The sequence below is a fragment of the Equus caballus genome, chromosome 4, assembly GCF_041296265.1.
Source record: "Equus caballus isolate H_3958 breed thoroughbred chromosome 4, TB-T2T, whole genome shotgun sequence".
Classification (NCBI taxonomy): Eukaryota; Metazoa; Chordata; class Mammalia; order Perissodactyla; family Equidae; genus Equus; species Equus caballus.
Window position 1 is genome coordinate 47,668,002 of NC_091687.1, and position 16,474 is coordinate 47,684,475.

Here is a 16,474-nt window from a genome sequence, read left to right on the forward strand (position 1 = left end):
CGTCCCTAATTTTACAAATGTGTATATGGAACTCTTGATTTTTAAAAGAAGGATGAGAGGGAGTTAAAACTATTCTGCAGAGCCAAGCAGTCTGAGTTCAAATGCTGGTTCTGATAATTACTAGTGACTATGGGCAAAGTACTTAATCTTTTTGTACCTCACCTTCTTCATCTGTAAACTGAAAATAACAATAGCACCTACTTCACAGGCATAATGTGAGGATCAAATACTTCAATGAATCAAAAATGCTTAAAGGGTTACCTGCGACACAGTAAGGACTCCATAAACATTAATAAATATCATATTATCTACCTGGTTCGGCAATGTTACTTCTTTCTATGTGAATATATATAAAACTATCCCACTTTTTGAAACAGATGCATTAGTGTTCTGTTTTTATCTTGCCAATCCCCATTTGTTGGACTTTCTAGTTGGTTTTTCTTCTTTTTTATTACAAACTACTTCAGGAAATATAGTTGTAGATATGTATGTGTATTCATACAGTTTTACAGTTGAATAAATGCATCTATATTGTATACATTTCTGAAGTGTAATTTCTGAATCAACAAACATGAATATTTAAAATTTGTATAAAATGTTTAATTACTTATTCGAATATTGTCATCAAATTATGTTCCCTTCAATTGGTAATTAATTTCCTCAAGTCCTCATTATTTCTAGATTTATTCATTCATTTGTCCATTAACTCAACAAAATTTATTTGCCAGTTATTATGTGCGACATACTTCGCTAGGAACTGGTGACACCTTTTCCCTGTTTATGGAATTCATAACATCCTAGAGAAGTTAGACATTAAATATCTAATTGGACATTGTAAAAATGTCCAGCTGGAAAGACGTTAATATTCCATAATGAATGAAAAGGATAAGCTATGACATGCAGCAGCATGTCCAGAACAAACATTTTTTAAATGTAGTACTACGAATTTTGCCAGCCCTGGTGGTCTAGTGGTTAAGATTTGTCTCTCTCACCAGTTTGGACCCAGGTTCGTTTCTCTATCTGAGAACCATACCATGTGCCCGTCAGTCGTCATACTGTGGCACCCGCATGTTGCTGTGATACTGAAAGCTATGCTGCCAGTATTTCAAATACCATCAGGGTCACCCATGTTGGACAAATTTTAGCGAGGCTTCCGGACTAAGACTGACTAGGAAGAAGGACCTGACCACCCACTTATGAAGAAAATTAGCCATGAAAGTCTGTGAATAACAGCAGAGAATTGACAGAAAGCCAGAAGGTGAGAGGATGGTACAAAAAGACCTGACAGGGTTCTGCTCTGCTGTATGCAGGCTTGCTAGGAGTTGGAATCGACTCTATGGCACTAACAACAAATTACAAATTTATTCTAATACACACGGAAAAACAAATGCAAACTTTGATAATACCCAGAGTCTTCCATGATCTTTAAAAATTTAACAGAAATAAGGGATAATTAAGGAAATGTAATGCTGTAATTTTATAATTTATGTAACCATGTAATCTACTCACTTAAAACTTTTTTGTGTCTAAGAAGGCATTGATAACTGAAATCTCAATTTAGAAAGGCTAGAGAATCTACAGATAATGGTCATCTATCATCTCTGTTTAGTTCAGATCACAAATTACCTGACACACTTCAACAAACTTTATTATACTGACATACTGAGCAGGTAAAAATGGAAAAATGCTTATTATACTTTGTGAAATAAAAGGAAACTTTTGTTGCATGTTTCTGATTTTTTCAATATGTTTTTTAATCCTTGCTTTTCATCTGATACTTCTGTCTTCATGATATTCATGAGCACAAAGTAAGTAACAATGCTTGTTTTACCTGATGACTTACAGCATGGAGCAGGGGAATGGTATGGGACTGGGTGGTCTAATTTTCCTCAACGAAGTGTCTGAATTTGTGTTTCTGCTAATATCTAGTAAATACCTTTTCAGTGAGATCATTACCAAAAGTCAACTACATCAAATTCAGTATGTACAAAGTCTTCCCTTTTAAATCACACTGAAACCCAGCTGGATCCCAAGGCCATTCTCTTTAACACAGGTAATTATATACTTCCGCTGGCCTCTGACTCGTGCAAGAACCGGGGCAGTTCACTGTGGAAATGAGTCTCATTAATCCCCACTTCTGTAGTTTGGTTCAAAAATTGTGGGACGGTAACATTTTTTCTCCAGCGTTAACTAAAGCAAATGCTACAGAGACTCCAATATATTTCACCATTTAAATGATCTACTATTGCCAAAATAAGTGGATTAGAGAACCCTTCATCAATTGTATTCAGCACCACCACCTAAGCTCGCTGTAGACTCCAGTAAAGTGAATTCTTATTGCCTCTGGCTGGGTAGCAGAACAATCTTCAAAAACTAGGAGTATTGTTACTAAGTCCTTGCCTTGTCTTAATCCATACTACAGTGAACATTAAGTGCCTACGAATAAGGTCCTCTGAGCTATTCTTGCCAGAGAAATGTTTAATGATGTTAGATAGGAAGTATTAAATTTGATGCAAAAATATCAGCATTGACCAATAGAAATATATGAGCCACATATGTAATTTTACATTTCCTAGTAGCCACATAAAAATTAAAAAAAGAAAGAGGTAAAATTAATTTTAATAATAACTTTTATTTAACCTAATGTATCCAAAATATTATTTCAACATATAATCAATATAAAAATTGTTGAGATATTTTGCATTCTTTATTTCATACTAACTCTTTGAAATCAGATGCTTATTTTTAATTTACATCACGTCTCAATTCAGATCAGCCACATTTCAAGTATTCAAAAGCCACATGTGGCTAGGGGCTGCTGTGTTAGACAGTGTGTTTATCTATCTATTTATCCATCTATCAACCTCTCTATCTATCTAATCACCTTAAATCCTCACTGGAACAGGATAAAAAAAAATGTTTAAAGTGAAAAAAGACAAAACTAACATTTTTGTGGCAGGTAATGGTTTGCTAAATACTCTAATATACACAATTGGAGTTGACTTGCAAATTAGCACCATTGTTTTTCTGCTATATCATAGCAATTCCTAAGGTAGAAAGTGTGATATGTGTAAGAGAGAAAATTGAAGTTTATTTAGAGCTAAAACTGAAAGTAGCTATTTCTACATTCAAAGGTAAGTTACATAATACATAATTTATATAATTAGAAGGTACATAAATCTTTCTACCAGCCTTACCCCTTAGAAAGACTTGTTAGGGAGACAGAAGAATGAAATTCCAAGTAGATGCCTCTTTGTTTAGCAGGGCATAGAAGAAAATTCTGGATCATGCCCACAGAACCAGCTAAGTCTGGAGACCAGAATTGGAGAGGGATGGCTTGTTCTACATCAGAATGTGTGTCTGTGGTTAGTTTACTTGATTAAGGGTGGTTGTGAGAAAACCCTTATCACTCAGTAGAAGGGGCAGGGGCTATAGATTCAGCCAGAGGGCAAAATTCATTTTGGCAAAGTATCCAAAAAAGTATTCTGATTCTCAGAACCAGACCTCTTAGCTTTCAGTTCCTTGCCTTATTAATAAAAATAATTTCTCACTACTTTCACAAGAGATAAGTCCATATTTGTTTCACTTTTCTTTTAATCTTCAACTCATATTAAAATGTCTCTGCATACTACTTAACACATCCCTTTCTGCCTTTATCCTCCCCCGTGTCTCCAGCCTTATTTATTTATTTATTTATTTATTTTTGAGGGAGATTAGCCCTGAACTAACATCTGCTGCCAATCTTCCTCTTTTTTGCTGAGGAAGATTGGCTCTGAGCTAACATCGATGCCCATCTTCCTCTGTTTTATATGTGAGACACCTGCCACAGCACGGCTTTGATAAGTGGTGTGTAGGTCCGCACCCAGGATCCAAACCTGCAAACCCTAGACCCCCAAAGTGGAGGGTGTGAACTCAACCCCTGGTCAACAGGCTGGCCCCTTCTCCAACCTGATGTTTGAATCTTTTTCTTTAGTCAAAAAGAACTGTCATTTTATGTTTTTATTTTATTTTTTTTGAGGAAGATTAGCCCTGAGCTAACTACTGCCAATCCTCCTCTTCTTTTTGCTGAGGAAGACTGGCCCTGAGCTAACATCCCTGCCCATCTTCCTCCACTTTATATGTGGGATGCCTACCACAGTGTGGCTTTTGCCAAAAGGTGCCATGAATGCACCCGGGATCCGAACCTGCGAACCTTGGGCTGCTGAGAAGCAGAAAGTGTGAACTTAACCACTGTGGCACCGGGCGGGCCCCAGAACTGTCATTTTAATAGGCTTCACCAATGATTGCCCACCACTGCATTCTTTAAAATATTAAAATTATAACCTATTACATCAACTGATATGTTTATTTGGTTTTGTTTTTGTTTTAAATATTTAACCTCAGAGCAATTCTTTATCTAGACACACACACAAAAACTGCAGTAAGAGTACTGTTACTGTCACTTTGTAACCTTTTGCTGAGGATGAGGCTGGGTTGCAGCAGGAGGGAGCGCAGCTCAACTCCAAGGCTAGCAGTCACCTACAGCCTCACGGGTACCTCTTACCTCACCCCTTCCCTTTATCTATTTTGAATTCTAGCTCTCTGTTATCACTGCCTTTAGCTCTGCTGTTAATGCGGAAACTATAGAGAAGCATTAGGCCAAAAAGCCAAAAGGCTCCCATTTGCTATTTCTCCAGGCTGCGTTCCTGGTTCCCACTTTCCCTGTGATGATGTAATTCCCATCAGACAGGTCTTCTGAAGCAGTCAAGGGTGGCAAACTCTATAAAGAACCAGGTAGGTTTCAGAGTGATCTTTTTGGGTTTTATATCACATTAGAGTTGATCGGGGTGTAAACCTCCCTATACTGCCTTACTTTGGAAGGCAGGGCGGCATGCAGGATTCACTTTGGTCATTGCCCACCACTTGAGAAACTATGATAATTCTAGCCAAAACACAGGTGTTGGCAAGGAAACACAGACTGGCTCTGTAGAATTAGGAGACAATTTTAGTAAAGAACCTATGGTGGAGGCCACACTTTTCAGGGAGTATTCAAGGCAATCTCTTGGGGGAAATAAAAAGAATATTAGAACTTAAGATTTTTTAAATCTGAAATTAAAAAAAAAGCTTCACATATATTTAATACATCAGGTGACATATTGGATGTATACAATTTGTTAACAAATATGAATGTATTAAGGATACCAGTTCAAAAATTTTTAACTGATGGGGTATGTGACCAAAAGGCTTGGACACCACTGGTTTTAAAGGTCAGCCTAACTTCTAGGTGGATTCTGTTGGTTATTACCCACCATAAAAATTGCCGAATTTTTATAAATTGGCAAAATTCAAGTCCAGTCCAATGGAACAGGCAAAACATGCCCAAATTTTCAAAGATGCAAACAAGTGAATAGAAATAACTTTTACACCCAGTTTGGAACAACTACTTCATTCAGCTATTTACTATTTGTTATTTTCCCATAAACATATAACTGAGTTCTCTCAATCATTGTCAATTCTTTGGCTTTCTAAATCAAGTCCACATAAAACTTGGAGCAATATTTAAAGAAATACAAAGAGCCAAAGATGTTAAGCAATCTAGTCTCAATTAAATTAACTATTAATTTTTGGCTCATTAAATTTTGTTTTTCTTTCTATACTCAGGAAATCTTCACTTTCTCTCACTGCTGAGCTTTTGAAATGCTCTAGGGCTTTACTTTCCTTAGAGTTTCCTAAAAGGTATTTTGTTTCTGATTAAACAAATTTCTTATAATTCCTTCTATTTCCATTACTAGATAGAAGTCATTGATGGCATAACTTGGGTGAGCTAGTGTCTTCATCAGTAAGAACTCATCCTACCGTGGTGCTATCTTGCCAACCTCTTGAGTAGGGGAACATCTAACCACCTTCGTAAGAAGTAGATTCCTTGATCTTTCTTCATCCGGATTCAGAAGCTGGAAAAGATAATTGGCTCAACTCTCCCTATACCATGAAAAACTAATATAATTTGTGATAAAATTCTAGTCTTGAGAAAAACCTTAAGCCATCAAAACACTTCTCTTTATTTTTATAAAGAAAATCATATATTTGGCAATGCAACAGTATACAATGACTTGTAATGGAAGGCTTGTTTGATTGCTTTTACATTTTATAATGGTAGTTACATCATACTACATGTATTCTTTTTCAACTTGATGTTTAACCATTAGGTTTCTAAGATTCACTCCTGCTGATGTGTGAAGCTGTTGTTCATTCTTTCACTGCTAAATAGAACTTCACTGTGTTTGTACACAGCAATTCAGTGGATATTGTGGCGGTCTAAAGATTATCTGTTTGTTTGTTTTGTATTAACAGCAATGCTACCATGAACATTCCTGCCCATGCTTTTCATTCATGTGTGTAACCATTTCCCTAGGCAGTGGCTTTCAAACTTTTTTAGACCACAATCCACAATAAGGTACAGTTTACTTTTTAACACAGATTACGTACATGGGTATACATACAAGTAAAACTGAAACAAGTTTCTACAATCTCTACCTTGACTACTTAAAAGACACTTTAATATTTTCTGTTACATTTTTATATTATATTATATGCATTATAATCATATGTATTATTTTATAGTCTATTTTATTCTATTTAGTTTTAAAAATGCTTGTAAGACCATGAAATTGAGACACACAGTTTAAAAATACAGCACCAGATTATATACTTGGTAGTAAACATGCTCAGTTTTAAAATATATATTTCATCAATTTTATAATATGATAACAATAATTTTCAAAATATGATTGAATCAAATCAAATTTCAACCACTCATAAAACAATTCATATTCTTCTACATTCTAGAGATACTTGGTATTATAAGACTTTTTTTTTACTAATATAGGTCACATAAAATAGTAAGTATCTCATTGCTGTTTTTATTTTCATTCCCCTGATAAATGAGAAGTTGAAAATCATTTCCTCTTTCATCTTCTTTGAAATGCAATTTATATTTTTAATGTGATTTCTAGTAGTGTTGCTTTACATACTGATTTGTAAGAAAGTTCGATATACATTTGGTCCTAATTCTATCCTAATACATTTGGTAGTAAGTCTCTCCTAATTGTGTGCATGTCTAGGGTCTTATTTCAGTTTTCGTTTGCTTTTCACATTCTTTATTGTGTCTTTTAACAACAACAACAAAAAATTAAATAGTATAGGCATTCTTACAGATAGGGAAACTGAGGATCTTGATTCCTTGTTCAATGCCATAAGACCAATAATTAAAATAACACCTTCAAACATTAGTAGTTTTGATCTGGAGGCAACCCTCAAAACCACCAAGAATACTGCTTCTCTATTATTAGCAATCATATTTTTTTCTCTGCTCAATTTTTATGTCACCCTGTTTCATATTTAATTTCTTTCTTGCCCTTTGTGTAATTTTTATAGTATTCTATTCTTTTATTTTTATAATATATCAAATATCTCAGTATATATTAATTACACTAAAATTTTTTCTGTCCCTAAATTATCTGTTTCATTCAGTGTCAATTTTTTTGTTTATCTGGACGTTTTCTTTAGTGCTACTCATTTTCCTAATGTGCTTAAAGATCTTTGATTGTTTCTTCATATTTACAACTGAAGATCCGAGCACTATTTTGGATATCCTCTGCTGTTGGGTATGTAAGTCTGTTCCCAACTAGAACTCTTTCATGAGGGGAGATTCTCATGAGGATCTGTGTATTGGATAGGGTGCGACTTAATTATTAATAAAATTTACTTTGGGCTAAAGAGCCATGGCATTTGCTGTCAGGCTACAAACCCTGTACCAAACTCCCATGTAGCTTTACCATTTCTTTATCAGTGGTTAATTAGTACACAGTTGTGTTGGCTTGAAATGTGGGAAAGAATGAGAAGTACTCTCATGAGTACTTTATTCATTCAGCAAATACTGAGCATCTTGCAGAACCTGGTTGAGAAAGAGGGGCTGGAGTAGAAAGAGAACCTGGAGAAGGCTGTGTCAGATTTGTCAAGGTAAGCGACAGTTTCAGGAGTTGCTTATGGTTAAGACTACCCATCGCTGTGAAGTATACAAACACGATAAGGACTCTAAAGTGATGCTGTCCTAGTGCTTTAATCTGAGGGATCTCGTCAAGCTGAGTGGCTCCACACTTGTCCACATTTACATTATCTACCTCTTTTCTGTCAACTCAAGTTCAACCTTTCTCAACAGGATGCCACAGTTCTATTTCTGATTAAGGAAATGGCCTGATAGCATAATGTTAAGTTCGCGCACTCTGCTTTGGTGGCCTGGGATTTGTGTGTTCAGATCCCAGGTGCAGACCTACACACCACTCATCAAGCCATGCTGTGGTGGTGTCTCACATACAAAATAGAGGAACACTGGCACAGATGTTAGCACAGGGCCAATCTTCTTCAGGGAAAAAGACGAGGATTGGCAACAGATATTGGCTCAGGGCCAATCTTCCTCACCCCCCCAAAAAAAGAGTATCTGAACCTTTTCAAATTGAAAGTATTTCTCTACAACTGTATATCCAAAAACCTAAATCTTCTCTATCTCACTTTTTTAGCTGTGTCACCTTTTAAAAGCTGGAATTATAAAATAGCTCTGTGACTCTTAAATTCAATGACTCAATAACAAAATACAGTTTAAACAGATTTCCCTCCACTATAGTGTATAAAAATATGAATGAGAGTTGGTCCCTTCTAAACCAGATTTTATGATGATATAGTGAAAATATCTGTGGTCCCGTAACCATTTTCATACCATATCTTTCAGACAGTTTCATACCTTTTGCTGATGTCTGAACCTCAGTTCCTTTCCAAGTGCAAAATAACGAACTAAAGATGGTACACTAATTCTATTTAAACTTCCACTGAACTGGACATAATAGAATATAATTTTCTTCCAAATCTCAATTATAAATCCCAGAATATCCCCAATAATCAGCTCAAGCTAAGATAAGGAAATGCTAAGAACATTTATCTCATAAATTTGAGTTTCAAAGGGTTATCTTGAACCCTTTCACTGTCACAGAAGTATCCAAGCAAAGGTCAGGCTCTCATTAAAGCTTATCTGAAGCTAGAGTTATATGTTATGGTTTATTGCCTCAAGTACCAATTAATACAGAATTAAAGAAATGAAAAACCAGTGATTCATACCTTTGCAGGCAAGCCCTTATACTTCAGCATAAAGCTAAAATATTAATTGTCATTTTAGTCATGTAATATTTTATTAGGCACTTAACTCTGTAGGTTTTATCAAAAGATATATAACATTCATTTTTAACAAAATGCAGAGGAGATCTGGGGAACATTTACTCAAAAGCTGATAAAGGAAAATCTTAGAGGTATTTTCTAACCAGCGACTTAAACACGAACATCAATTATTAATGAGGTTGAGATGCTTAATAACAGGAGACTGGGAAGAGGCTATAAAGAATTGCTGAACTATCACCATGATATCAAGGGCGATTGTCTTCTTAGGAGGCATGCAAAAAACAATAAAAAGCATAATTGCGCACTATAGCATTAACGAATCTTGCCTGCAAGGCTGTTGATGGTGGGGAGAGGTGAAGGAGGGATGGTTAAGGACAGGGGAGAGTATACAGAGGTGTTTTTCCCTCATTTCATTACCTTTATTTTATGTAACCCGGAAGAATTTTCATCCTTCCTGTACATCAATGCTAACCCAGAATTACTAATAATCTCCTTCAAACACTCTTGGGCACATTTTACATATACATCAGTTTCATGATGAGCATCCGGGGCCCTGGACTAGTGCCCTCCAGCAAGCTAAACTCCTTATGCCCTTGCTTCTGGAAATCCGTAAACTCTGCATCCTACTCTCATCATTATCTGTCACATTTGGAACTAAAAGCATACACCATGTCTGCCTCTAGAAAATGAAAGCTGTCCCTCCAAACATTGAACATCATTGTAGCAACAGAGCCTGCAGATGAACTCAGAGGTAAAAGTAACAGAGAAGTGCCCTGGGAACAGCAAGCAAGGTTTTAGCAAGAAAATTATCTTTGATAAATTGAACCTTTGTGGAATGTACATAAATAAAGACAGGACCTTACACTATTACTGTAATTTAAGAGACAGCTGAAGTCATAAGCTTCTTAGGACTTTTTGTGGTGGAGACACTATTGCCCATTTTTGGAAATTCAGTTTTGTAAGGACCTTGTAGTACATTAGCACTAGCTTAAAATCTAGTGTACTTTGTTTTGATAAGGGATGCGTAGTTAAAAGTTGATGTCTTCCGTCTATTGCTTTACACAAAAGAAACATTTTGCCACAATAATTTGCCCATGTGTGACGGTACTGCTCAGCTGCTTACTACTCTAAGTCTTTCCTTTCCCGTCATCCTCTAGGCAGGCAAGCACAATGAACTCATCCTGGGCTAAAATGAGATAAATAAGGTTACCCAAAAAGTATCCGATATCTTTTCTGTAGGGATTAACAAACTCATTTCCTCAGTGCACAGACCACATATTTTGTCTGAACATATAGGGGCACACCTTAATTGTTATGGGTTTCACGTACTCTGTAAAAATCAAGGATTTTATATATATTATCAATTTACCTCTAAATTCTCTGAAAATATTAAGTCTCTGTACTTGGAAATAAAAAGGCTGATTTGTGCTGACTGCCTTCAAATTGGAGATGAGTGAAACAGCACTGTAAACAGAAAACCATGGTAAAAATATGAGTAATGTAAAAACACTACACTTTTATCCAAAAGTCTGGGAGTCAAGCTCTACCTTTGACACTTATCAGTTCTAGGTCCAATAATCGTACTTTCTTTTCTTTATTTTCATCTTAGGGTAGGAATAATAATGCCTGCCAACATAACAGAAGTATTATTAGAATTAAGTGAAGGCTTTATAAAGATAAAGAATGATACTAATGATGATGATGATAATGATGATGATTTATTCTATTGAAATCATTGCCTGGACAGAGTACTGTCTAAAACTGTTTTGTTATTGTCGTCATTGTTCTTGTTTTCCACCCTAATTTCCATGACAGGAAAAAAAATAGTTTTTCAGGGCAAAGACTAATAAATTTGACTTGATTAATCTAAAAACTAAAAATGCTGCCACCAACGCCTCCTCCCACTTTGGGAGTATGCCAATCTCCAGGATTCTATCTCCGTCCCCTCCCCAAATTCCAATTTGAAAATGCCTACTGTCTAACCAAGACTTTCTCTATTTCTTTCTTATTCTCACTTTTACTCTCACAAAACTTACTCTTGAGCCTCTTGAAAATCTCTCAATCTTAGATTTCTAAATATGCTGGTCCATAGTACCATTCTTTAGATTCACTTGCCCCTACATCTATCAGAAACACTACCTCACTCCTTTGAGCTGCCACTACTCCCTCAGCTCATCTCTCTTTCTAGGATGAATCAATTTCCCCTTTTCCTGTTCTTGTTGCCAAGCACTGCTAGAGAAATTACTCAAAGGTGTTGACTGACTCTCACAAATTTAGGTTCTCTAAACTTGTTTGTGTCTTTAAAGTTATTTGACAGTAATCCTTTGTATCATTTCTATCAGTTACCACATAACATTCAGAACAGAAGTTATTCCAAACTTTTACCATTCTCTTAAACTCTCTTTGATCAACACCAACACATTGCTTTGAGCAAATGACCAGCTTCTTATTACATCATGAAAATGGAGGAACCAAATAGAAACATTCTCCAATTTTCTTCCTTCCCACTTGAAATAAAGGGTCTCAGATTCTTTTCTCCTGCTACAGAGGTAATGAAACCATCCTCTTCCAGGTGTAGGCCTTTTAGCCATGCTCGTTATGACAATCCTTTCTTCATTTTCTAGCTCCTTGGTCTGTCAAGCTTTCCTGTTCTTGGGTTTCTAACTTTTTTCTTTTCACTGGCTCCCTCTTCTCAGATAAAAAAAGTGTTCAAATAATTGTTAGCTCAACCTTGTCTCCCATCAAGCTACTGACTCCTCACATTTTTTTTTCTTCATTAACATCCTAAGAGAGAATGTGCTGTAACTGGAAATTTTGGGGTGTCTGTAGAGATTGTTTCACTTTTAGTGTTGCTTCACTACCCACTCTAGTCTCTTTTACTTCTCTCGGGGCTCACTCATTCTTTCCCATAGTTTCCATTATAAAATTTATATACCAATACTTTTAATCTCTTGATAGTGTTAATATAAATTACAATTTTCTTCATAATATCTTACCTGGATTGCTGTAAGCATCTCAAGTTCAGAATGTCCCAGAATAAAATTTTGGATGCTCTCTCTTGCCTCCACCTCTTCAATACCATTTTGTTTGCCGCTGTTCTAAATTAGGCTTCCTTCTTTTTCATTTGAACCCTCTAATTTCTGAACTCTTAAAGGTACTTCAAGATCCAACTCTAGTGCCACTTCACTAATTAATTAATTCATTCATTATTACTTTCAATTACTCAGTTGCTCAATTCTTATACTAAACTTCCAACATGGAACATGAACCGTTACTAAACACTGGAAACACAGTGGTGAGTCAAATAGATACATTTCCCTGGCCTTATGGAGCTTAGTTGAAGTCTACTTTGACCTTCTTATTATGAATAAATTCCTCCCTCTTTAGGATTTTCATGAAGTATTGTGCAGTGCATAACAATTACCATATTTAAAAAATTTACGTGGTTATTTTTATTGCTTCCGTACGTCAGCTGGGCTCCTTGAGGACAAGAACCGGTTTTGTATAGGTGTGTCTGGATAGATGTGTGACATTGTTGCTTTTATTTTTTTCCCCAATATGTGAATCTTATAGTTATTTCTTTAATGCTCATTGTTGCCTGAATAAAGTAAATGTGGAGTCTGGGAGGCCAACATGTAATTATGGACTCAAATGTTTAAGAGTATTTGCTCTGAAGAATTGTGTTTCCATAGATTGATTCCTTTTTAAAGAGTTACCCTTTTCAGAATTTGATAAAGCTACTTCATAATTCTGCTTAATATATAAGGGCTAGTAAAGAAGGAAATAAAGTAGTAGAATAAGCTTCTTCAACTTAAGTTTACTAAATTACAAAGTTTGGGTCAAAATATTGTGGACATCAAATTATACATGATTTAACTAACCCAATATCTTTAAACTTTCTTAACATTTTGACTTTTCTTTTGGAGACAATCAGAAAAAAATGGAACTATATTTGGTTTAACTCTAGAGGACAGTTAAAAGAATTAGCTTTGGGCTGTGGAAACACAACCACCACCGAGAAATTGCCTCAGAACTTAACACTAAAGAGAAAGTTCTTATTGGGGGGTGTATGCAGCATTGTGATTTGGAAAGCAAAAACAGAGACAAAGACAGTGAAAGACCTTATCAGTGATAGTTACTGTAGAAAATATCAATAGATCATACCTATTATTGACAAATGCTGAGCCCATCTGTAGCTTAAATTATCGATCCTTTTGGCTTTTGTTTTTGCCGAGGAAGATTTGTCCTGAGCTAATATCCACTGCCAATATTCCTTTTTTTATTTGTGAGCTGCCACACAGCATGGCCACTGACAGACAGACAGGTGGTGTAGGTTCACACCCGGGAACTGAATCCGGTCTGCCAAAGCAGGGCACACCAAACTTAACCACTAGGCACCAGGGCTGGCCCAAATTTTCCCTCTTTGATATGGTAGGTGTGGCACACTCAATTACCAACAGCATCTTAATATAGCACTCAGAGATAGTTAATAAGATATTCACCAAATATTTCAGTGATTTTTATCATTCCTCTCTGCTTTCTACTTTTTCTATGAGAAGCAAATAAAAGCAGGAATGCATTGCAACTGCTTTATGGAAACTGTCTTCAAATTGCTGGTACCCAAATCATAATATTTTCCCAATCAAAATATAGGGAAATTCTAGATCAGCAAAATAGTAAATGTTTGAATTATATCTACTACCTCTCAATTAAATGAATATTTGTGTTTTGCAATCAAATGATTGCATGAAATAGAGAACAGATATAAATATAGCTATATAATCTGTTTATATGGCCATGATGGCATATATTTAATAGTCTATGCAGGAGAAAAATGGAAAATTGAGTGATTTTAAAGTAAGATAATTTATCTCATTGTAGCTGCCCCTGATGCAGGAAGGGTTAATAATCACTCGAAAAATCTTGCCAACAAACTGTGACCCAGAGGGGAGAAGGCCGGTTAGCCAACGACAGGTAAGACCTCCAGGGGAAGGCAACCTAAGACAGGCATCGGTCACCCGGGGGCACAGATGGAGACTCGGTATAAGGAGCAGGAGGGGCCGTTGCCCAGGAGACCTTGCATGCTCTGAGATAAAATATATGAGCACAGCAATAACATGATAATATCAAAACAGAGACCAAGGGAGGGTTCCTTGAGAAATCACTAAGAATTCTTGGCATTCGCTAATTACTTCATCCAGAACATCTGTGTATGTTTAACAGATGTAAGCTATGTATATATTGAAACGCTGGTTATAATAAACTCAGAGTGGCCATCAGCCCTCTCTGCATCTATCCTGATGTGTACATTGGATTGAGACACCGACACTCATTAAAAAATTTTGCATTAGCTTTGTGCCCTTTACTTTGTAATATTTAATCCCCCAAATCACAGCAAGCAAGACAGAACTTGAACAGTAGTAAATGTGTAACCTCGAGGCAGTAGCTACCTGCAGCTGAAATAGACTATCTTATGTCTGATGGATCTGTCTCAGATTTCTTTGTTGGACACCAAATGAGAACTTTTTTTTCTTCTGCCTACACAAGAAAAGTAGGAGGATAAAGAAAAAGGGAGGAAGAAGGAGAAGGAATGAGAGAGGAAGGAGGAGAAGAAGGAGGCCAAGTGTCTCTTCCATACAGCAATCCTCCAAGAATTTACAGCCTCTCCAGTCTTAGTTCTCTAATTTCTTTACCTTCTCTTCACGTCGTTCTCAGTTTCTTCACATTCTCTTAAAGTTATTCCAACAGTCCATATTCCTCTTAAACTATACAAAAGATTTGAGGAATGAAGCTCTCTCTTGAAGCCTTTAAATGTTTATGGTCTCCTTTCTTTTTTTAATGTTGGGATTCCTCAAGGTTCTACCCTTAGGCTCCTCTCTTCTCATAATAATTCCTCTTCCTGGTAAGTTGCGCCCATTTTCATGCTTACATTTTGCCAATAACTCCAAAATTTACCTCAACTCTACTGATATCTCTCTTCTGCTCAAGACTTTGGTTTCAGGTCATCTGATACCTCAAACACTAAAAGGAAACTGAACAGGTTGTATGTCCTTCAAAGTATTTTTTCTTCCTTTGGTTCCAGTTTCTCACAATGCAAATGTGATCAACATCTAAGCTCTTTTTCCTTTGCATAATCAAGTGCAATGGTCAATGATTCCCATCTCTGTGCTAGGTTTGTTTTTTTTATTTACTTGTCCTCAGTCTATTATTAGAGCTTCATAACTGGTTTCCATGCCTCCGCCACAAATTACGTACTGCTTGAATCAATCTTTTAAAGCTGCTTTCACAACATCGCGGCCTTCTTCAAAATAGATTTTCCAATTACAGTGAGGTTAGCATAACTTTCAATTCTTTCCATAACATTTGGCTACAAACTGTGTTTCCAACTTTGTCATAGACTACATTATAAGAACACAGCTAATAACAATAATAGAAGCTACCATTTATTGAATATCAGTTACGGTCTCAGTATATCCCATAAATAGTACCTCAGTTAAATTTTCATAACAAATGTGTTATGTGGTTTTTCCAGTTGACGCATTTTACAGGTGAGGCCTGGAGTGGCTACGAAATGCTTCCGTGGTTGAGTGGAAGTGACAGGATTTGAACCAAGGTTCTTTGAAATCCACAACCTTCTGTCATGTTGTCTCTCAAAATGCATTTTAACCATTAGGTTTACTATCCTCCAATTCAGATTCCACTGATATTTATTCACTGAACAGCTCTTGCTCAATGTTTTCAGAGCTATCCTGTTACCCTCTCCATGCGTTCCATAATTCAGTCTTTCTAGACTGTTGCGTGAACTTTAATAACTCGTACCCTTTGCTCCTGATTTCTCTCACTTAATGGGAATTCTGCCCACCGTTTCAGGCTTAACTCAAATGCCAATTCCTCAGGAAGCCTTCTAAAATTAAACTGTTTGAAATTAATGGCCTTTTCTTTGGTTATCCATTGCTCAGTATTTGTAGCCCTATTATTGAACAAAATGCATTTACCTTTCAATATACTACTTGTTCCGTGCCTGTCAGGGATCCTGTCTTCTTCCTTCTAGCCTCTGGCAAATAGTCTTTGACATAATACATGCTCAACAAATGCCTACTGAACAAATGTTAAAAAATCGTATTTAGAATCAGGTAAACTCTAGGAAAAGCAAGTTTGAGACAGGAACATTGGGTGTCTTATTATTCAATACAGAGGTCAGACTTATGATGCCCAAATGAAATACTCCAGAAATCTGAGATTTCTTTTTAAGGCAACCACAATCCTATAT